This window comes from Ascaphus truei, chromosome 5 (genome assembly GCF_040206685.1).
Source record: "Ascaphus truei isolate aAscTru1 chromosome 5, aAscTru1.hap1, whole genome shotgun sequence".
NCBI classification, from domain to species: domain Eukaryota; kingdom Metazoa; phylum Chordata; class Amphibia; order Anura; family Ascaphidae; genus Ascaphus; species Ascaphus truei.
The window spans coordinates 42,220,928-42,228,979 of NC_134487.1; positions in this window are offsets into that span (position 1 = coordinate 42,220,928).

The window sequence follows — 8,052 nt, forward strand, 5'->3', positions numbered from 1 at the left end:
TGGTTTGTTGGTGGTAGAGAAGGTGGAACACGGTTGTAGTTGCCCGAGGTGGGATTTAGGCCTCCCGGGAGGGGTTAACACCTTCATTGAGTAAGACCTAAACCCCACCATGGAGAAACTACAACCTTCACCCACCCCGTCTACCACCAACAAACCAGGTACTGCTGTTTAACTCCATCATTATCTTATTGGTTAGCTACTAAAGTAATGAAGATCGCCTAGTATTTTTTTTTTCCTCGTACATAGGATTGAAGCACGGGGTCTCTGGTGCTTAACCGCATTACTTTCAGCTCCAGGGAACCCCTGCTTCCAGATACATCTCCATACATCCCCCTGCACACGCACTTACCAGAACTCCCTCCTACTGTCTCTGTATGTTCTCCCTACCTACCAATTAGACTGTAAGCTCCTCGGGGCAGGGACTCCTCTTCCTTAATGTTACTTTTATGTCTAAAGCACTTATTCCCATGATCTAATATTATCTGTTATTTATTTGATTACCACGTGTATTACTACTATGAAGCGCTATGTACATTAATGGCGCTATATAAATAAAGACATACAATGCAATAAGGGTTGCCGGTAGCCACTGTGGGGCTCAATATATGTCTGTATTTCAAAGCTGCTGGCCACTGCAAGCCAAAATGAAGCTTTCACATCACCCGGTGCGGCTTCCTATTGGCCCATGTGACCATGCAGTTCAAGACTGCAAGAGATACCGGTATCTCCTTTGGACATCTGTATTTCCGTGAGCCGGGGGTTCCCAGTGCTGAAATAAAAGACATATAATCAGTGCTCAAACCTATAAACCCTAACCTATATACTAATTAAAATAAATAGGTGCTCTACAAACAAAAGGGGATCCCCTTTATGGGAAACCCTACACGTGATCCCTCACAGACTATTTTGATAGAATGGGGAATGGCTGCCTTAGGAATATAACAAGCCTATCCACAAGGCATGTATACAGAGCATGAACAACAAAAAACAAAAAAACACAAAAACATACAATACAAACAATGATTCCCTGGCGCACTATCAGATATTAAACCTGACAGGAGAATGCAGTCCCATGAATCAAATGATGATAAAGGATGAGATCCACAGTCCACAATGTCCCGTTCCTTTTAGATTGGAGACTTATCTGGAAATGAAAACAAAACAACCATTGCGCAGTACCCTATGGTCAGTTCCATACACCTCCACCGTTGCTAGCTACTTACTTAAAAGTAGATAGAAATGGGCCTCAAAAGGTTTCTTTACTCTCCTCACGGTTGGCTCCGACTTATTTCTGCTGCTGGTGACGTGATCCTTACTTCCAGTGTCAGCACCACCATAGACCGAGTGGAAACAAGAATGGGCGCCAATAGTGTGATACCATAAACATTTATTGCTAAAATAACAGGGTAAAAAACATGCACTCACATGCCGTAATGCCCTATGCGTGTCCTACAATGTGCCGTCCGCTTACATGGGAGGATGCCGAGGGATTGCAGGAGGAGGCTGGAGTCGGCGTGGGTCCCCGCTTCGTGGCCGCGACTCGGAGCGCCTAGTCTCTCCTCCGATGACGTTCCCCGCCAATCAACCTCTTCTCCTCTCAATGGGTATGCACGTAGCAGCACGTCCTGGAAGCTCCACCCTTTGTCTGAATATCGGGCACAGGTTAGTCTGGTTCTCCAAAAACTTCTTGACCACTCTCTCTTTGCCAAGCTCAAGAAGTGTCAGTTTGAACAGAAAAAGATTTCCTTCCTTTGGTATTTAATATCTTCCCTTGGGTTTCAGATGGATCATGCAAAAGTATCGGCAGTGCTGGATTGGCCCTTACTGGCAGGCCTCAAACCAACTCAATGATTTCTTGGGTTTGCAACTGTTACCGACGATTTATCAGATACCTCTCCAAGGTGATTACACCCATATTATCTTACTAAGAAAGGGGCAAATCCTAAGATATGGCCTTCTGAGACTCTTCTGGCTTTCAAGAAGTCTGCCTTTTCTTCTGCACCTGTGCTGATCCATCCAGATTCTACGAAAACCTTTGTGCTTGAAGTGGGCGCATCTGATCTGGCAGCAGGAGTCGTTATTTCTCAAAGGAAGGATTTTCATGGAAAACTCTACCCCTGTGCTATCTTTTCTAAATAAAATTCTGCCGCAGAAAGGAATTATGATGTTGGAAATCGGGAATGTCTGGCCATGAAAATGGCCCTAGAAGAATGGAGACATTTGCTTGAGGAGACAACTTCCCCAATCACAATCCTTACAGATCACAAGAACCTCGAATACATTGAAGGAGCAAAGAGACTCGGGACGCATCAGGCGAGGTGGACTCTCTTCTTCACTCGGTTCAACTTTGTTATCTCTTATCGTCCAGGATCCAAGAACGTCAAAACAGATGCTCTATCCAGGCAATTCTCCCCTGACGGTTCTGAGGAGATAGGGCAGGAGCCCGTCATTGCATCTTCTCAGATCATCTCTGCCGTATCATCATCACTTCTACAACAGATTTTGCAGGCTCAGGCAGAGGACCCTAGGTCAACGTCCACATGGTTGTCTAAACTATTTTTTGCCCCCCCAATTTTGAAGTGAAGTGTTGCAATGAGGTCATAACTCCAAGACAGCTGGTCACCCGGGGGCTAGGAAGACATGTGATTTCCTTGAATTAATCCAGAACTTCCAGCTAGCTTAAGGATACCTCCAGTGTTCTATATCTCCCTCCTCAAACCTTTCATCCAGAAAAACCTTCTCTTCTCCTATTCTCCCTCCTCCTAGATCATGTTTGAAAGATGGCCAGGAGGAATTTGAGGTATGCTGTATACTGGATTCCCATAGATCCCATGGCTTGCTACCGTACTTGGTCCATTGGAAAGGTTATGGACCTGAGGAGAATTCATGGATCAAATCCAGGGATAGCCATGCCCCCAACCTTGTCTGCGTTTCATCAGAGATTTCCTGCCAAGCCACTAAGATCACCCGCAGGTCTCTCCTAGAGAGGGAGGTACTGTAAAGACTCTGCCCGATCCGTGTCGGGTTTTGCTGTAGTTCGGGTTTTCTAGGTTGCCTGTCCTTTCTGCTCAGTTCAGCCATTTTGTTTACTGGCAGCCTGCTATATAAGGCTGCAGTTCCTAGTGGGATTCGCCCAGCGAGGTTCTTATTTTGCTGCTCATGTTGGTCTTCGTTTTCACGCCTTTCCCTTTTTCTGTTTGGATTCCCTTGTTGCAGACCCCGGACTGTGACCCAGATCTCGCATCTTTCTGCCTGCCATGACCTTTTGCTTATCGCCTGGACTCCGCACCACATCTGCCTGCCCTGACCTTTTGCCTTTCGCTTGGACTCTGCACCACTGCTGCCAGGCCTGACCTCTGCCTGCTTACCGACTACGGATACTCTAACAGGTCTCTGTCCCTGGGCTCTGTTCGGTTATTCTGCATCCCTACCTCAGCCCTGAAGGTCCGCTTCCTGATTCGAGACGAGCACCGTCACACAAATAGAGAGAGGAAACTCTCACTCCATATTCTGTCGGTCACGAGATGCAGCATACTGTAGCAGCCACCTGGGAAAAACAGTCCCAAGTCTACAAAGGGTTAAGGAAAGAGTATGGCAAACTCGTAGCATGAAAAAATGATTGTGATTCTTAATCATACAGTAGAGAGGATTTGAATAATCCAATCTATTGCTGAAATCCGTCAATGGATTGCAGAATCCGCGGAGTGTATTGGCAATAATAATAAAAATCCATCTCTACTTGGGACAAAGGATAAACCTTTGCTCAAAACAGATAAATACTGCAGAGTGAGGGAATAATCCAAAAAGTAAACAGTGACTTTCTGTCCCCCGATATGGGGTGCTGGTATCTCCTGCAAGTTTAGTTCTCCCGCGTCATGTGACGTGGGACATTTTAACTTGCCGGGAACCCCCTATGGAGGTCAGTAACTCAAGAAGCAGGGGGTCCCTGTGCCTGAAATTAATGGAATTCATTATGGAGACCCCTCGCTTCAATAATATGTTAATAAAATTAAAATAAAAACAGGGCAATCACCTGAGTGAGCAGTGCAGGGAGAGGCAGCTCTCTCAATGCAGCTCTTAAAGACTGCAGGCAGATCTTAGATAAAGCAACTGCTAAGTCGATCGGTATGCATTTTCTTACCAAACCGTATCTGGCTTGCGATAACTTTTTCCGTCATACCGTGAGGTGCTGTATCAAAATGCCAACCTAATCGATATGGCAGTGAGCTTATCGGAGCTCTCTGAATAGACCCCATAGAAACATACAAAAGTGGTCACCTCATCGCAATGAGCTAGTTTGTGGTCATATAGACCTCTTTTTGTTTTTATGCATGTCCGGCAGATGGTGCACTTAATATTTTGCTACTTTCAATGATACAATCCAGTGAGTGCAGCTGGTTGTGGGAGAAGATAAAATTTACAGATCTGCCTTTAATTAATGACCTTGTATAGTACAGAACATATCTTTTTTGGGGCCTTTTTGGGGCCTTTTATAACTTTATTAAAATACAACATGTTTTTAAGGAATATGTGTCACAACTTTAGCCATTTTTTCTATGAGACCACATGCCGTTTCAAATGTCTTCCAACTAAAGACCTCCCTGCAGTTATGCATATATGATATGTAATGGGTATTCTGCATTGCCTGACCCACCCAATCTCACATTGGCCCCTGTGGTCTAACCAGTCCCCATTACACGGTCGTGTCTGGTGGTGCACCTGTTGACAACAGGACTCCTGAGTCTCCCGCATGATGGTGTTTGGGGATTGTCAACCCACACAGGCAGCTGAGGTAGTGTGCATGAGTCCTACCTATATCCAGTGCAGCGCCTCCACCTCATCAGGATCCCTGCGTCCGCATGAGGATGGTTCTGATGAGGAACTCCTCTGTGGTGCCTTCCTCTGCAGAGTAATTCCAGACTCATACATGAGGGTATCTTTTATCAAGGACATCTTTATTGGCATGGTGGTATGGGCCAGCTGCCCCTCACAGCTAGCAGCTTAGCTGCTCATTCCTCTGCTGCACTCCATTAGGAAGGTTCCTTCTCCTCTAATAGAGTTGCTCTCCACCTCTCCTCTCAAAGAGATTCACCAGCTTCTCTCTGTCTCTCTGCTCAGAGCTGCACAGACTCACAGCTCTTGCATCAGACCACTGCAACACTGTTGCAGACCTCCACGTGCCTCTTACTGAACAGAGGCAGCACACCAACTGAACTAACTTTAGGAAGTGCTGTGCAATATATCAGCTTCCAGAAAGACCCACCTCTTCTCTGTGTCACTAACAGGGGACACAGACAGGCTGTCACTTCCTTGGCTACTATCTCACACATCACCAGGGGTTGAGGGCAAACCTCATGATGACTACTGGCAATCTTGCATACTTACCAGGTTTACTGCCAGCATGAGAAAGAGATATGTACACCAATTTTACCCATGGCTACATTCTCCCCCTGGTGGAACCCAATGTCCCTGCTGGGATCTAAATTTGCGGAACCTTCCTTCAGGTAGCACTGCAAAACACAACAACACATATTATTACAGTACATATCTTTTCATCATAAACATAATAACAGATACATCCTAACGTAGATATGTAACAACCAGGATTACTCCCTGATGGAGTATCCATTACTGGTACTACCATACCCTCTTAAGGTGGCTTACGCACAGCATGGTCCACTGGATTTAGAGCAGCAATGCTGTAACACTCTTGGTGACATACTGGACACCCACAATCAGCCCATAACTCTGGCCTGGATGCTAGTGGACTGAGAGGATCATCCCCATACAATTCCCCAAGGCATCTCCTGGAGATGTAAGCCATCTTTTCTTGATTACGCCACTTCTTGTCTGACACTTTAGGATCCCAATCCTCTAGAGAACTATCAGCATCCCAATCTTCTACGGAACTATCAGAATCCCAATTTTCTTCTCTTGATCCTTCCTTCTCACCAGAACTATATCCCCTATCCTCATCAGTGGAACCCATTTGGAACTCAATTTCTTCCTCCCATGGATGGTGAAAATAAAGTAATAGCTTTTGGCGATCCCTGGCAACCCTTGCCGACACTGGAGGTACATAGGGGGTTCCCCGGGCAATAGGCACAATATGAGCGACATTACCTAAATCCCCAAATGAAACTCCTGATGTCGCTGTGGACCTAGAATTGGACCCAAGGCTCTTAGGCCTACACCTTATATTAGCATTGCAATCAGTATTACTCGTACAAGATGACTCTTTTCTCCTATGCATTTCCCTCCCCGCTCCCTCATCGGATGTAAAGCAATCACCCCAGTCCAGATTCTCCCCAGTCCGTTCTTCAAAAGTGGCTCGAGACTCCCCAGACAACCCTTGGCTAGACTGGGACCCATAGGAAAAAGTGACAGGGCAGGAGTTTTAACTAGGGCATAGGGAAACACTGCCAGCATACGCGGGGCTATGACCCGCAACTTCTCGCTACCTTGCCCGGTACCATCGGACTGGCCTTCCGGTTCACCCGTGTCCTTGTTCCATCCGGTTCCGTTGTGCCCACCGGAAATGATGTCATGGATCTCGCGGGACTCGCCGCCATCTTGCGTTGGGTTCCCACCGGAACCTCTTCCTCCAGAACGACGTCCGCCGCCGGAAGTGATGGTTCTGCTCTGACCGAGAGCGAGGCTTCAGCTGTCAGTTTAGCTGTGGCCGCTCCCGCCTCCATGGTCTGCCCTGGTACAAAGGGCTGCACAGCCCCTAGGTAGTGGCTGCCACATTGGGGGCACCTAGCCGTTGTGCTGGCTTCCCCACCGGGCAACCTGCACTGCATGCACAGGCACCGCAATGTCTCTTTGTCCCCAGCCTTGACTACCAGGAAGCCTCCTGGCAATGAATAGGGATATACCCCAATGTCCATCTCGCTCTTTGTAGGGCTGGTTACGGGAGACACTTTGCACAGTGGTCTCTCCTGTTCACCAGCTCCTCGCAACTGTGGGACAGGAAGCTCACATCCAGCTCCTCCCTCAGGCAACTCAGGTCTCTCTTGGCAGAGGTAGAGACCCCTCCCCCTGGTGAATATTTGGGGAGGGTCCCACAGATTAATTGGATGCCCCGGCACACGGGCTGAACTTTTCACAGTCTTGGGGGGCGGGGCCTCCGATTTTGCGCCACTACCCCCTGAGCGTAACTCCTTATGTGGCGCCAATACCGGCCAATTTTCTGCGGCCACCTTGCTTGCAAAATCCTTGTCCTCTTTTCCGCGGGCAGCACTGATTACAGGAACTACTTTCTGTAAGGGTACGGCCGGTTCACCAGCTCCTTGCTCCGCTGGATTCATGCCCACGGGGCATAATTGGAAACCACTCCCCCTGGTGGAGATTAGGGGGAGGTCCCATAAGTTTATCGGGTGACCCAGCACTGGGGCTGAGTTAGTCATAGTCCATGAGGGCGCGGCTGCAGCTTTCGCGCCATACCCCCCCTCAGGGTGGGGTTTTCCTGTTGGCGCCACTCCTGGCCAACTCTCTGCAAGTCCAGTATTGTATTCATTGTCTGCAACTGGCCCACGCGGTCTCCCAGGGAAGCGGGAGCCGCCATTTTGGTTTGCACTGTCAATCTCTGTAACAGTTGAGGTAGCTTTTGATTGTTTGTACGCCGACTGACAAGCAAATCCATCATGTTCCCCACACATCATTACAATGTCCTCCTCAATGTCCTCAGGGGTAGTGCCCCTAGATCCTAGACAGGACAAAAACGGCGCGGCCACAGCCTTGGTGCCACTCCCCAGCAGGCTCGCAAAAGTTGTTTCTGTAGCTTGCCCTTCACCCGCACACACGCCATGTGCGCTCTCCCCATCGGCCTCCGTCTGCCATTTTGGACCTTCCGCACCGCGCGGATCATCCATTCTTGCGGTCGCCATTGGATTACTGTGTTCGTTCTGATTGTACATGGAGCTCCTCTCTGCGGGGCAGCTGCCATAAATACAACAAACATGCCTTGTGCACCACCTTGTGTACCTAATGTAGATCTGACTCATGTTTGCACTACCTCAGGCTAGGCTCACTCTTTCTGTGTCTGCTATG